The 16611-nt window shown below is 35.1% G+C and overlaps 1 long non-coding RNA gene across 2 annotated transcripts; it reads right to left on the bottom strand.

Moving 5' to 3' along the window:
- Nucleotides 1-14639: 14639 nt before the first annotated feature.
- Nucleotides 14640-16461, bottom strand: LOC137745692 (uncharacterized). 2 transcript variants are annotated; one of them, XR_011069714.1, is made up of 4 exons: nucleotides 16156-16461; nucleotides 15601-15763; nucleotides 14830-15525; nucleotides 14640-14737 (listed from the first exon to the last, which is right to left on the bottom strand). It is a non-coding gene; the product is annotated as an uncharacterized lncRNA (long non-coding RNA). The 2 variants fall into 2 exon arrangements; XR_011069713.1 differs by having other exon boundaries at nucleotides 14640-15525.
- Nucleotides 16462-16611: the final 150 nt, after the last annotated feature.

Below are 16611 nucleotides of genomic sequence, written 5' to 3'. Positions count from 1 at the left end.
TCATCAGCAAGGGTGACACCAAGAACAGAAAGTCCATCCCTTGCTTCTTTAAGTCTTTGAAGAAACTGGGAAATTGATCTGATCCTTTCTTCGGGCTGGTTTGGTATTGTTGTACTTTGAAAAAAAGCTGCTTCTGCTGTGCTGTGAGAATAAGCAGCTGTGAAATAAAGCAGCAGAGTGTTTGGTAAACTTTTTTGTAAAAGTGCTTTTGAAAAAAAAAAAAACAATATTAGAGTGTTTGGTAAACTTTTATGTAAAACAGATGTGAAAAAAAGTCGGTTTTTCAAAGCTGGGTTTTGCAGCTTCTTGTTTTTGGCTTTTTTTCACCAAAAACTGTGAAAAAAAGCTGAAGCTGAGTGTTTACCAAACACAAAAACAGCTCCCAGCTTTTTTTTATAGCAGCTTTTTTCAGAATCACCTCAGTACCAAACCAGGCCTTCATGTTGTAAAGATAAGTATGTAACTTGATTATACTGGTTTTTATACTCGTTAAGAAAAAATGGTTTTGGAGAGGAACCCACATCTCTCGAGAGCTCCTGCTGCCAATCACAGCGGAAATTGCGGATGAATAAAGTGTTGCAATAAGGAGCAACATGAAAGCATAATCATGTGTTTTCCATGCTTTAAACTCATTTGATTCAGGGATAACAGATGAACCATTTTGGAGTACTGAATATGCAGAGGTTGTTGCATACTGAGGAGGACACATAGTTTATCCGTCAACGAATCCCATAATGCCATGGCCCTTAAGCATCAACTGCAACAGAAAGTGCCATTTCAGGTAGCTGGTCTCATCCAACTTGACAGGAACCGAAAAAATCAAGTCAGTAATTGGCGATTGCAAGATTTGCAGTAACCATTTTGAGAATTGGCAGAGAAATTTTGACTGAGGTAAAAGATCAAACACCTAGTGTGCCAAACTTTGTAGAAAGTAGAATACAGATATGGGCAATCGGAGATGCCCACAAAAACAGAGAAGACACAAGCACCAATACGGCAATACCTTATGTGCAAGAATATGTAGACTGAAGATCGCACAAATAAGCCGAAATGCCCAAAAAAAATCGAGAAGAAATCTTGATACTCAAAATCAACACCAGATTTGGGTGGCCATAAGAGAGTTCATTTCGGCAAAGACCCCAAGACAGGTGCAGAAGAGTCCAGAGTGCTTGAGGAAATTACAGAGAGAACGTAGAAGAAAGAATTGGATAGCGGAAGCAAAGAACTATGGATAAAGAAATTTTGCGACTAAGCTTCTTTGGCTCTTGATACCATGTTAATACGAAGAAATACAACAACCATTGAAACATATCTGAAGGTTTTAGAGAGCGAGAGCACAGAGAGAAGAAGAGAATTCTATATTTCTTGATCGGAAAGATACTACAACGATTCACTAATATAAAGGTGTTTGTTTATTTATTTATTTATTGGTAATATATAAAGGTGATTTGTACAACTAATCTTTACAATTGTATCACTTAACAGCACTTCCATCCATCTCAAATCCCGATATTGGATTAGATTCTCTCCCTCCCCCAAACTCCACCACCGCATTCCAATCCACTGGGCTCTGTGGGAGCCTAGTTGCTCACCTAGGCTAAATCAACAAACCTAGCCCTCTAGGTCATGTGACGAAAGTTGACAAGTTGACGTTAGCGATAATTAAAAAATTAATAAAAGATAATTAAAAAAGTAATTAGAAATACAAAAATTTAGAAAAATAATATTCTTTTTTTTTTTCTATAAATACCTAACCATGTTCTTCCATCCTACCCCACATTTCAATATTTTCAAACACTATCAACCAATCTTTTATTATCATCTAAAATTAAAAGTAAAATTATCTTTTATTATTTTATAAAAAATTTAGTAATATTTTAATACAAATTGCCTGCTCTATTGAGTTTAGGAGTGGATATGCAATTAGATAGTTAATATTCATTAAAGACATTTACTTTTCACTTGCAGGGATTGAATTGGCCATTGTCTGGTGAGCCTTTTAGGGATGGAAATGCTCTAACAGATCTAAAAATACTAACTCTTATGCTTATCAAGTGACAAGTGTATCAATCCACTTCATCCATACACTCTATTTCCTAACAGTAACTCTTAGTATGCGCCCGTTGGCAAATAATTTAGAGAAAATTTTGGCAAATAATTGTTTCATAGGCACCCCACATGGAGTTAATCATCAAGCTTTTTTTTTTTTTTTAATTATTATTATACACTTAGTTATCTTTCATGACAGTTGTATGAATCTATAAAGTCATGCATTATAGTAGAGATTAAATTACTCTTTTAGGACTCTTTGTTTTTTCTACAAAAAAAAATTAAAATTTTATTTTCACTCCAATAATAATGTAGGGATCAAATTAATAGTTTATTATAGTAAGAAAGAAACATGTCTTATCAAATCAAACTTCTGTAACACTGAGTGATGCCACTATAAACAAATTCGAAGAAACATGTCTTACCAAAGAAGCATATGACAAATATGGTTGCCCCAAATGCTGGAAGAAAAAGTGGCTGAAGGCCGAGACCGATGAACATTAAAAGTGTCATTTGGGTTTGAAGACTGAGATAGTGGAACTTCGACAGACATATTGCAAAGATTGCAAACTTTAAGCGAACTATACAAGTTTTAATTAGTGTTTTTTGTATCAACACACAGTTGGGCAGAAGATCTACAAGTGGTTGCTGTGTATATTTGTGGAGTAATCCTATTAGTTAGAGTGCAAAGAAACAACACACAGTTGCTTACTCTTCGACAGAGACAGAGTATATATCTCTTCTCTATATTGTTGCAGATATTACATGAGTCTGTAGAATTTTTTGAGATGTTGGTTTTCCTCTGTCTCAAGTTCCTACACTTTGGTGTGACAATGTTTCTGCCATTTCTCTAGCCTCAAATCCAGTGTTTCATGCTCGGACAAAGCATGTGGAAGTTGATTACCATTATATCAGAGAACTGGTCCTTGCTCATCTTCTCAAAATGCATTATGTCAACAGCCAGCATCAAATTGCTGATATTCATACTAAGTCTATGTCTAAGGCCAGATTTCAACATCTTCAGTCCAAACTTTCTCTTAGTTCCCTTCCATGCAACTTGAAAGGGTGTAAAGAGACACCTCATAATTCAAGTCAAAGTCAGCAGTGCCACCTAGAGTCCAAGTCATAGTCTAGTCATTTTGTACAACTGTATTTCTATTACAACAGATGTGTAATTAATTTTAATATTAGTTTGATTAGTTAGACTTGTTTTGTTACTAATCATTATTATAAAAGTGTATATAAACTCAGTTGTAATCATTATTCACTTGTGAAGAAATATACAAGATATTTCTTATAAGAAGTCCTTCTCTACATATTCCATCCGTCAATCTTGCCTTATCGCTTTAGCTTCAACCGTCATACTGAGCATTACCAAAAAGTGTAAGTTATGAGTGTTAAAGAACATGTGATTGCCGTTTCTTGACATACAAGTAATTTGGTCAATCCAAGTTAATAGTTGAGGAAATTATGGAGCCTTATTTGGTTAGGTTTAGGAGTCCTTATTTAGTGCAATTAATTATGAAAACCTTAATTAGTAATGAATTTGTTACCATTTAGGACTATTATGATATCCTAATTGATATGGAATATCCCATGTAATTAGTTAATAGGCTGGATTATAGGGATAATGATCAGTATATTAGGAGGTCCTAGCACTCACAGTAATCATCCTTGTTTTGTGCTAAACCCTATTCACTAGCAAAAGAACTTACGATTGCTTGAGTGGAGAAGACTTTCCTAAAACCTTAGCATCATGTTTTCCTCTTCCACAAATAAGTTTATTTCACTTTCATGTTGATTTGGCTACTGCATTCATGATCCTAATGTCGTGTTGCTGCTTTTATGATTTCAGATTAATATCTTACATGTGGTATTAGAGCCACACAACAAGCTTAATTAGGGTTCGATTCATAAGTTCTATAGATGATTTGACATGCCCCAACCCCGATATTCCCACATACCAGGGTAGGCACGTGCTGGCCGACACTCGAGGGTGACGAAGCCATTTTGAACATGCTTCCGAATAAAAGATATGTAATTAGCAAGATTAAGCCAAAGTAGGATCGTGTTCAGAGCATACACTAACTAAGAATAATATGAAAGAATCATTAATAAAATGATACGAACCAGGAAATGGTACCCATACTGAGAAGACTCGAGGATACCTGAACCAAAGTGCCATGAAGCCAAGATCGTGTGCCTCGATCCTAACTCTTGAGGGGGCGTAAAATAGAAAGGGTGAGTGAACCAAAGTTTATAATAATAATACTAGTAATAGGAAAACCATTTTCTTTATGAACATACTAACCCCCTGTTTTGAAAACATATATAATACTACATATAGGTTTTATAAAAACCCTAGCATGCCACGCAAAACCTTCGTAAAACATGTACGTGTAAAACCATGCTCAATAATGCTGAAAACGTCGCTCGAAGGTAAATCCGTAAATCTCATCACTGAAGTACTCAACTAGGGGTATCATAGTCGTCTGAAGACAGTACTTGTCCATCACCCGAAAAGTGAAGCTAAATAACATGTCCATCACTCGTAGGTGAAGCTGAATCAAATAGCATAACATCCTTATTGACTGTAGCTAGTAAAGTTGTCCGACACTGTTTTCGACGGTGAAGTTGGGGGTTTAATATATATCACAACTCACTCCTCCATCATTTGTGTCCTATGGTCACAGACATAATACCCGTGGTGTGCGGATGATGTGCCTTATGATAACCCACTAGGTAAGTACCAAAACATATCTTGAAATCTCAAGCCAAATCACCAAAACTCAAGGGTTCAAAATCTCATATCATAAATCGTATATAAAACATATTTGTAAATTTAAGGAGTTTCATATATGCAATTCCAATAATTCATAATTGTTATTAAATGTAAATTTGACAAATTATAATTATTCTGTAAAACAATTAAATCATGAATTCTATATAAACTATAATTATAGAAATCCGAAAATATAATATAAAACGTATTAAATGCACGAAATATGAAATGCATGCTAAGCTAATATTTTATCAAAATGCATAAGTTTAGAAGGGGTCCACTCACTAGTTTTCCATTGCCCGAAATCCGCTCGAACTATTAAGAATGTGATCACTTCCCGCCAACGCGCCTAAACACAATTAGGATCCTTTTAGTAAAACTCTATTAAAACATTAGAATTTGGGAAAATGGATGGCGGATTCGGATTCGGCACGTCAAAAAACCTAAGGAGGGACCTCAGGGTTTTCCCCCTCACGCTGTCGCGCGTGGTGGCCGACCGTCCTGACTCGCCGAAAAATCCAACAACTCCAAAAATTCCTAAATTTTACAAGAATGAAGATGTCAATGAGAGGAACAACTTTCATACCTGCAACTAAGGCTGATTTGGCCGGGAAAAGCCCCAATTTCACTAGAACCCGTCGAAAACCCTAAAAAGGCTTGTTTCTTAATTCGTCCTCAAATCGACTTCGACACTTAAACCAATGATTGGGCATTGTTCCTGGGCTCAAGGGGAGTACATTGGTGGTGGCAATCAAAGGAAATAGTTGCAGGAATGGCGAATTCGCCGCCATGGGTGCTCTCGAAGCCGTGCCTTTGATCCTCACGAATTAAGGCCTAATTCCCTCGATTTTTAGGTGAAACGTGAAGAAGGGAGGTTGTGGGGTTGATTCTAGGTGGTGATGATGGTCGATTTGCTGGGAAATCACACGAACCACCACAGAGTTGTGTAGAAACTGCATCAGGTATGCGGGGAAAAACCAGATCAAGGGTAATCCGGCGCTCCTCCTTTTTCTCCTTTCCCCTCCTTTCTCTCCCATCTAATTAATCACTCACCCTCTCCCTTCTCCCGATTGGTCCTCACCTCTCCCTCCTTTATTTTCCATCTCCACCGACCATTTCTCCTTTCCTTTAATCTGGGCCACACACGTGGTTTCCTCACTACTCCAGATTTTGCTGGAGCCTTCTAGAAACAAAGACTAAATTTACTAAAATGCCCTCGACTTTAAACATTAATAACTCCTTCGTTATAGCTCCAAATTACGTTCCGTATGCACTCACTCTTTCGTAGCGATGAGTAGTATGAGGATACACCAAGAAAATAGATCTTACATGACACGACAAGGTGGTCAAACAAAGTCAACGCATTTGCCTAGAAAGGCATTTTAGTAAATTCATGTTTTAAAATTATAAAAACTATAATTTTTTGGGACGGGTCATTACATGATTGACACAACTGAAGCATAATTTGTGTTTATCGTTTGGTTGGCTATTTTGACTAATCGATCCTATGAGACTTTATAAAGATGCTTCTGCAATTTTGTATCACTTGAGTCTGCAATTTTGTTTTAGGGATTTAGGTCCAAATAAATTGAAATTGGGCATGGAAAAAAAAAAAAGGGGAAATAATTTAATTACATGTTGAATTGGAGTTTGTAGTTAGTCATCGGCTAATTGTCCTTTTTTCTTCTTTTCGGTGGATTCTGGAGTTTTCTTGAGTATATAGGGTTGTCTTCTTTTCCAGAACACCCTCACGCATGGTGTTGACACCTGCTCCCTATTACAAAAGCTTTTGGTTCCAATTGATTATCTATCTAATGCCAAAATTTAAAAACAAAAAAAAAAAAAAAAAAAAAAAAAAAAAAAAAAAAAAAAAAAAAACAAGGAAAAAGGGTTGTTGAATATGGGCGATGAGTGTTTTATTCAAACCTTGTGCTTGTGTTTTTCTTTTCAATTTATTTTCTCAAAAAAAAAATATATATATATATATATATATATTTGTTTAAACTGAGAATCCGCTTATTATTATGGAAAAACCCATCCTTTAGAAATTTAGAGCACCCGAGCCGATGAACCCATCGAAGCTCTCTCAAATGGTTGCACCAAATTGCGATGAAAACTGACTGCAAATCGAATTGAGAGGAGAGAAATTTTGGATAGATCGGGAACAAAAGGAAAACCATTCATGTCGTCACTAACCTGTACCTGATAGACTTTCTATTTTTTGATAGACTTCCCTAATTTCAAATTTGATGAAATTCGGCCATGTCGTAATATTAAATAGATTATAGACGTTGGTATTTTTCCACGTTTTTTGGACAAGAAATAAATTTATGGTAAACTTTTAAGTGTGATACTATGTTGCTAGAATTCTACAGACTTCTGTAGAATAGTTGTTTGTGATATTATTTTGATATATCTATGTAACTCAAAAATTCATGAAATTTTAGTATGATATACATTGAGATGTTTATTTCAAATCTGGAAATTTTCACGAGCATTGGTTTGAAAATGAATTATTGGTGAGTTTTTTAATCTCTAGACTATACTGCACAATTTATGTGATTTCTACAGAACATTTCATTTTGATTTTATTTTTAGCCTACTTGTAAAATAAAAAAAATTATGAAATTTTGGGTGACAGTAAATTTATATCTAATTCATTTCCAGAAATTTTCATGCACATTGGAGTAAAAATAAATTTTTAGTGAATTCTTTAGTCTCGGGTATGCACTACATAATTTCTGTAGTTTCTACAGCACATCCTATTTAGAATTTACTTTTGGTACACTTGTAAAATCTTAAAAAAAAATTGAACTTTTGGGAAATAGCAGTTTTGTATGTCTAGTTTATGTATGAAAATGTTTATGCACATTGAGTGAAAAGTGAATATTTAGTGAATTTTTAATCTCAGGTCTATACTATACATTTTCTGCAATTTATGCAGCACATCTCTTTTCAAATTCATTTTTTACTCGCTTATAATTTAAAAATCATGAAATTGTGTGAAATAGTATCCATATATGCCTAGTTCATACTTGAAAATTTTCATGACAACCTAACAAGAATCAAGATTTTAGTGAATTTGCAAAATAAGTTAGTAATGTTGAATTTTGGGACTTCAAACAACTTGTTGTGTTTTGAAATATTGTTTTCACTGATTTTTGCACATTTATTGGTACCGATTATTAGGCAAGTTTATTGTTCCAATGTGTCCTTATTTTATGCAAATTCTCAATACTAATAACTTTTATTTGGGAACATTGATTAAATTTTGATTTAAAGATGTATTGGTTTATTTTCCTCAAACCAATATTTTGTTTGGTCATCAATTCTGAAACTCGAAGGCTCGGAGAGCTCCTACACGAAACTTACTTGAGATCTCCTACACAAAACTACATAAACAGAACAATTTTGGAGATGTGAAAGTCTGAAGGGCTCGGACCTTCGTGAAATTAAACAAAACCTTGAGTGATTCTTCAATTAACCCAACTGCTTTTTAGTAAAAACCAAATTGCACTTTAGCAAGACACTCTTAGCTCTTGAATTACAATTTCAAAGCCTTCCTTCAAAATAAAAACTGCCTAGGATCCCTGATATCTAAAAAAATTACATCTCTGCCACCATGTGTATGATTCGCTTCATGTGCAATTCCAAACACCATGATTTCCTAATTGAGGTGCATGTTTTGTACCAATTTCAATCCGACACCAGGCACCACTAATCTCAGTGAAGTTCTTTAGCAATATCTTGCAATCAATTTACTGCTTTCTTTAGCCAGATTTTTACTGCTTTCTTTACATTTCCAGTCAATTTACATGTCAAGTTAAGTAGTTCAGCCATCGCCCTAGATTTTACTTTTGAAAAAGTTTGTAATCTTGACTCACTCATGAAATTATTACATTTTATCTCCCATTTCATTTTCTATTTCGCTCTCATGTATTTTTTTAGGTAAGCATATCCAAAGTTACGCTGAATGTTAAATCCTCGTTCACTCAAGGCACAAAAAAGAACTTAACTGCAATAGTGTCCCATTCGGTGCACAGTCATTTGGTTTAGAAGTCATATTAACGTGCAACGTACACATGCTCAAACACAAACACTATTAATTGGCAGCCTCCAATAGTGACATGTCTGTTCTCTTTTCTCTCGAGCCATATGATGGCACTAAGATCAAGGGCAACACTTCAGACAAATACGTGTTAAACCCCGCGCCCTAGCTCCGTCTGAGTTTTGGCACCAACAGCTATACATGCATGCCCTAGTGTGCTTTTTGAGCTGAATAATTAATATATAATTTATTCCCAACTGCATAGAAGTTCTTTTATTAATCACAAAATCATAATATGGATTTATTCACAACCCAAATTGCATTATTACAGTCTTATTAAGGGATGAGCTCCATACTTGGTAGGCAACTTGGGGGCTGGACTATAGTTTGAAAGAAACATCACAGTAACAGTGGTGGATCCAGGATTTCAAGATTGGGAGGTCCCAAGATAAAAGTTCAAAAAAAAAAAAAAATATATATATATATATATATATATATATATTAAACTAGTTTGATTCCATATATTTTTTTATTGAATTTGGTTCATTGAATAATCAAAATTAATCAATCACATCAAGTGACCCAGTGGTAAGGGCGCGAATTTCGGCTCTCAAAATACAAAAAACAGGGGGGGTCCCAGATTTGAGGCTCCAAGCTGGTGAGTCTGCTTGACTATGGGCAGGAGAAAGCTGAAATGCCTCTGTGAGTCTTCCAAGCCCCTAGAAATGATGGATAACCATGGCTTACCACTAATTGTCCAACCTTTTTTTAAAAAAATAATCAATATTAATCTCAAAAGTAATAAAACCAACGAATTCTCCTTAGCAACATAACTAGGGATGGGCAAAATACCCGCAATTACCTGCCCATTTAAACTTCACAATTACAGTTATGAGTAACCGTTTAGATAAATAAACGGTTATGGGTATAACCGTTTACCCGTGAAATTTAAATGGGTGGTTATGGGTATTAACCATTTACCTAATTATTTTATATATGTAAAATTAACACAAACCATGTTCTCAGTCCAATAATACTTAGCATCCAATAAATTAGAAAGGAATTCATCCGTCCGTCTCTCAATAATACTGCTGCAGGAATGATGATTCTCATCCGCAAGGAATTCGTCAAATTAATTTAAATTCCTTGTGGGTAACCGTGAAATTGATTGAAATGTCTTCGAAACAATTTTCGTAACCCAATAATACTTAGAAAATATTATACTACCTTCATTGGTAACAATTAAAAATATCATCCGTAAACTATTATTTCAATTATTGGAATGGTATAAGGACTTAAAAAAATTAAAATATGGAAATGTATGATGATGAATGCACCTATAACGGTGTTTAATTGTCAAAAAAAAGTATGACAAATTTTTTTTTTAATTTTCAAGTTGTTAAAAAACATGACGGGATGAAAAAGGGGTAATGGTAAAAATAAAATAAAATAAAATAAAATAAAAAAGATAAATAGGTTAAAAAGGGTAAATGGATAAACGCGTATTAAACGGTTACGCGGTTATAAATATGGTTAACCGTTTATAAACGATTATGGATATGGGTATAACCCTTCAGGCAATTACCCAACGGGTAAACGGTTATGGGTAAATAACCGCGGTTACCCGCCTGCCATAACTGTTGCCCATCCCTAAACGTAACGCATCAATTAATGACTCTACAAAGATGAAATTTGTTAATGTAACATATATATTACAATTGGGAGTTGAGACTCGAGTTTAGGATTAAAAAACTTAAATAAATTTGGAAGAAATAAAATTAGGCAGCTAGAGGTGGTGGAACGGCAAATGGTGTTGGGGGATGGGGTAACATGAGTTTAAAGTTAGGAGGTTGTGACAATTTGGGATTGGGAGTTCTTAAATATAATTTGGGGATACTGGAAAGGACCGAGGTTCTCTGGCTCTGTATAAAAAACAAAGATATTTTAGTTTTTAAATCTTTTATAATTACCTGGCTAAAAAACATTGTCATTTCGGCTAGGTCTTTTAAAAAAAAAAAAAATTAGAAACCTCTTCTTCGTTATAAGCATTGTTGCATGCACATCCACGGAGGCAACAAGCCTCTCCACTGCACCTGCCCAAATTGTTGGAGGGTCTTGAATGTCAATCGCAAGTGTTTCTTTGGACTTTCGGAAGATCCTAGGACCTTCCAGATCCCTATATGGATTTGCCCATGATAGTAAGTCGATATTTAGTCTTATAAAGCCACAGGTTCCACTAGAGTAGAAACTATAAAATCTTTTAGCACACCTCTGGGTTATTGGCGTAGCCATCTTCACACTTGTACACAACATCAATGACCCTAGTTAAATTGAGAATGCGGATTAGCAAGGGCATGGGGACAACGGTAGGGTGGAGGCACGCTTCGTTTATGTCCTTCCATGCATTATCCACTTGTCTTTGAAGTTTGATTATCGCTTCTTCTTCTATGGCCCCATATTTCTTCATGTAACAGTTCACAGCTGAGATAAAATGTTCTCGCTCTTGCTCAAACTAATCAGGCATCAGGATTTTATAAAATAAAAAAAAAGGACTATTAGTACAAGTATCAGTGCAATCATAATACTCGTGCTTGTCAAGATTTGAGTTTGGGCTTTGGGAGGGGGGAAGCCAATCCACTACTATTGGGTAAGGACTAATACTATTCTAATTTAACCACTCTCATTAGATGTAAAATTTTATCACAAAAATATTCTCTGTAATTAGAAGTAGACCGCATAATATAAGTTATATTTTATTGTGTCAGGTTTTCAATGAGACTTTTACATTCAACAATACTCACTAATACTATTTACATATACAATTAAGTACCTTGTGGTCCACTATGTCATCCATGAGTCTGACAATTGTTGACGCAGCCTTCACTGCTGAAGGGGAAGTTAATAACCAATCAAAGAAGTCTATTGTAGCTTCTTCCATTCCAACAAAGGATGTGGTTATTAGCAACAGGTAGCCACAGGTCACGAGTGATACAGACATGTATTCATCCAGTGATGGCATGTGCTTCTGGCGAAACAATTTGGCTTCATCGAAGTAGCCTCTAACTACTTTTTTCATCTGAGACATACCAGATCATGAGATTATAATAGTTCTTAATCATTTCTACTGTTAATTAATATTGATAAAGATGTTATAAATAGATAAAAGTTAGAGAGATAATCTTTACTAGTGACAGGAGCAAAACAGATGCAAAATATCATACTGTAACTATAACACAAGAGGATGACAAATAAAAGAGAGAGGGATATATACTGATGTTATTGATCTTTTCTTCCTCTTAGTATGTTTTGATAGCACATTGAGCACTCTATTTATAGAGCAACTCTAAACAAACATATTAATTACATATTGAAATTTACAGCACACATTTTTTGAAAATAAAATTCTCATTCATTTCCCAAGTATACATTACTATGTGGGCATTCATTAATCCATCGATATTTTCAACTCCCCCTTGGATGCCCACATATCAACATCAGTTGCCTCGTTAAAACCTTACTCTGAAAACCCTAATGGGAAACAATCATAGCGAAGGAAAAAGAGTACAACTTTACCTGGATTGTTGATATAATGTTAAATATGCTTATGTTGCCTCGTTAAAACCTTAATAGAAAAAATCCAGTGGAAAAAATCATAATCGAAGGAAAAAGAGTACAACATACATGTATCATGGATGCTCCCCCTAATATGTATCTCCTCCTGATTCTGCATTTTCCAAATTTATCTGATTGGTAAGTCGACATAATCCGATACTTTGCACTAACTTCTGAAACATGCACTTTGGTAGAGATTTGGTGAACAGGTTTGCCAGATTTTCATTGGAACGGATTTATCTGACTTCAATAACTTTAGCCTTCTGAAGCTCATGTACACTGAAAAACTTTAGAGATATGTGTTTAGTCTTATCGCCCTTGATGAATCCTTCCTTCATCTGGGCAACACAGGATGCATTATCTTCATAGATAACAGTTGGATTGTCTGTCTTCAAAGTTACACCACATGAATTCCGGATATGATGGATCATTGATCTTAACCAAGAACATTCACGACTTGCTTCATGTAAAGCAAGTATTTCTGACTGATTTGAAGATGCAGCAACTAATGTTTGTTTTGTTGAGCGCTATGAGATTGATGTACCTCCATTATTGAACACATATCCAATTTGTGAATGAGCTTTATGCGGATCAGAGAGAAAACCAGCATCTGCATATCCAACAAACACCTGATCATTTGTGGATTTCTTATAGTAGAAGAGACTCATATCTGTTGTCCCACGAAAGTATCGCAATACATCTTTGATTCCCTTCCAATGACGAATTGTTAGAGCAGATCTATACATTACTAACAAGTAGATTGAAAAAGCTATATCTAGTCTAGTACATTGTGCTAAATATAATAAAGCACCTATTGTACTCGGATATGATACTTCTGGACCAAAGACCACTTCATCATCTTCATTTAGACGAAATGGATCTTTCTTAATGTCCAGAGAACTAAGAACCATTGGCGTGTTGAGGGAATAAGCCTTGTCCATGCCAAATCGCTTCAGGATTTTTTCAATGCAAGTTGATTGGTGGACCAAAATTCCACTAGCACAATGCTCAATCTGCAGGTCGAGAAAATATTTTGTTTTTCTAAGGTCTTTCATTTCAAATTCGCTTTTCAGATATTCAACAGTTTTATTGAGCTCTTCAAGAGTTCCAACTAGGTTCATATCATCGACATATACGACCATCCAGAGTTGGATTTCGTAATGAACATATAAGGGCAAATGATTGTTGAGATACCCTTCTTTGATCAAATACTCATTGAGACAATTATACCACATTCATCCACATTGTTACAACCCATACAATGATCGCCTTAGTTTGATTGAAAGCTTACCTCGTGATTTGTTAGTTGTTTCAGGCAACTTAAGTCCTTCTGGGACTTTCATATATTTGTCAGTATCTAATTCTCCATATAGATATGCGATGATAGCATCCATAAGTCGCATGTCAAGTTTTTCTAAAACCAAACTTATTAAGTAACGGAACGTAATTGCATCCATTACAAAAGAGTATGTCTCCTCATAATTAATTCCAGGTTTTTCGAAAAGCCTTGTGCAACGAATCGTACTTTATATCTTGTAATCTCGTTTTTCTCATTTCGTTTTCTTATGAATACCCATTTGTAACCCACTGGGTTTATACCAAGCAGGGTTTGGACTATTGGTCCAAAAACATTTCGCCTTTCCAAGAAATTTAATTCTTCCTGGATTGCATCTTTCCACTTAAGCCAATCTTGTCTTTGTTTGCATTTATCAACAGAGACGGGCTCAATATCCATCACTTAATATGATTTCGATGGCTATTGCGAATGCGAACATGTCATCGATGATTATTTCATTCTGATCCCACAATTCATTAGTACAAGCATAATTTATGGAGATTTCTTTGCTTTCATGTTCCTCTATTTCTTCAGGTACATGTGTCTCACCAAGGACATTTTCTTTTTCTGAAAGTACAGAATCATGAATTGTGAATTTATCATTCATTTAGTAGCAAGAGGTGGAGAATTCAATTGTTTAGTAAGTGACTAGTAAAAGAGCCCGGGCGGTGCTGTGGGTTTTAAAATCATGTAAAATATGTAGAAAGTTAAAATGTGTATATATGCCATTTACATACATGTGAAATCTATTTACAACCACAAAAAAAAGATTTCAACTTGGACATAACAAAAATAGTTTGCAGAAATCTTAGCAAGAATTAACTATATATAAGAAGGAATCCCCTATAATGAATAGTTTGCACAACCCAAGATGATATAGCAAGAAATGAAGAACGAAAAACCTTTCCTTCTGTAAAAATGAAAGTAGTAATAACAACATCAGTTCTAGACATATTTGAAGTGTCGAATATAAGAGCATACTTATTAGCTATTGGATTATACCTCGTCAATGACAAACAGCCAATTTCCGCACCATTTTTCTAGAGCTTCATAGTTGGCATAGTCTGAAGCTACGTAACAAATCTCTCCACTTCTTTGAGATAGTTTCGAGCAATCTATGGTTCCCATGAGACACCTTTGCTTTACATCTCAATGCCAAATCATCAGGAAATCCAAGAATAAGACATTGGTGCAATGATTCTCTATATTCCAAAAGATTGTTAAATAAAACCAACGAAATACTTGAAACCAAAAAAGAAAACACTACATGCATATAGAGCTATAAATAAGATAAAATTCAGTTCTTTGCGAAACCCAAAAAAATGAAATAAAAATAAAACTCAACGAAATAAAAGATGAGCATATGCAGTAATAGTCATATAAGAGTGAGTTCATCAGTTGAAATTTGGTATTTCAGATTGGCCCATTCATCATTTCTATAAAATTTCAATCACAGCATTCCCACTTAGCAAAACTAATTCTTAGTATGAATAAACTAAAAAGCTATATCATTGTAACCCGAATCAACTTATCCAATCAGAAAAATAGTGTAATATCTTTAGTGGAACATAACCTAGTCAATCCAGCAAGTTTTGTGCAAAACTCAATGAAATCTTTTGATGTCCTTATCATTGAGGTCAACTTGTAGCTCATTTTCTGCACATTGATGAAGCCATTCCAACCCAGACTTAGCTTCATCTGCAGAAACATAAATAAATTAGGACAAAGCAACATGATGCATTGTCTCTCTTTGAGCTTGAGAAAATGACATACCTTGCAAGCACTCAAAACAATTTGGCATGTTCCTGCTCCAGCAAATAACATCCATCAGTTATGCTTGCCCGGAATAACTGGATTGATAAAGTGAAAATTTTGAGGCTTTAAGGTCTGAGCTAAAAGTTGAAGCTTCTACTTTCCAACTCGGGAAAAAATAACACTGAAAATGCACAAAATAAAAGGCTTGATTTACAAACCATTAAAAGGAAATTAAGAAATTAATTTATATATTTAATTTGGGTGAGGGATTTGAACAGAAAACCCATTTGCTACATCCTCCAGATTCATGCTTTTTTTCTTCCCTTTTTGCACCCACTCCTCTCGACGATAATTCTCTGTTGTCTTTTATTTTTTTATTATTTGACTCAATCAAAACATTAGGAATTACATTTTCTCAGCCACCAAACAAAAACTTACGAATCCGAAATCACAAAAACACCAAAACTAAAACATGAGATCACATATTCTCAGGTACGAAACAAAAAATTACAAATCCAAAACTAAAAAAAAGAATAAGAACAAACTAAAACATGGGATTGGTGAAGGCCGTACCTTCGGAAGGATGGATGCAGAAAGCTCTTCGAGACCGATCCCAACTCTGGGGACGGAGACGGAGCAGAGGCCAATATTCTCAAGGTTTTGCGCCGAACATTGTGAGATCGGGATAGAACGGTTGAAACCGAACTTGGCACGTTCTGAAAAAGCGTTGAGGAATCAGGGCTTCTATGAAGATGGAGAGCGAGAGAGAGCGAGTTGAGTGTAGACAGAAGAACAAATTTGTAAGAGAGAAGGAAACTGAAGGAAAAGTCGAGAAGATGTAAACTGGTTGGACAATGACCGACGCGTGGCCAAGATCGGTAAAAGCGTCATATCGCTGTTCCAAGCAGGCAAGATAACGGGCAACAAGAAGATATCAAGGGGCATCTTAGCCATTACATTGCTCGTGAACAGTCACTATCCACCGGGTTTTTTTTTTTGTTTGAAAGATTCCACCGGGTTTTAGTATAT

Source organism: Pyrus communis, chromosome 9 (genome assembly GCF_963583255.1).
Source record: "Pyrus communis chromosome 9, drPyrComm1.1, whole genome shotgun sequence".
In the NCBI taxonomy this organism is placed as follows: domain Eukaryota; kingdom Viridiplantae; phylum Streptophyta; class Magnoliopsida; order Rosales; family Rosaceae; genus Pyrus; species Pyrus communis.
The sequence above is the reverse complement of the archived record's forward strand: the minus strand, read 5'-3'. Positions and strand labels throughout refer to the sequence as shown.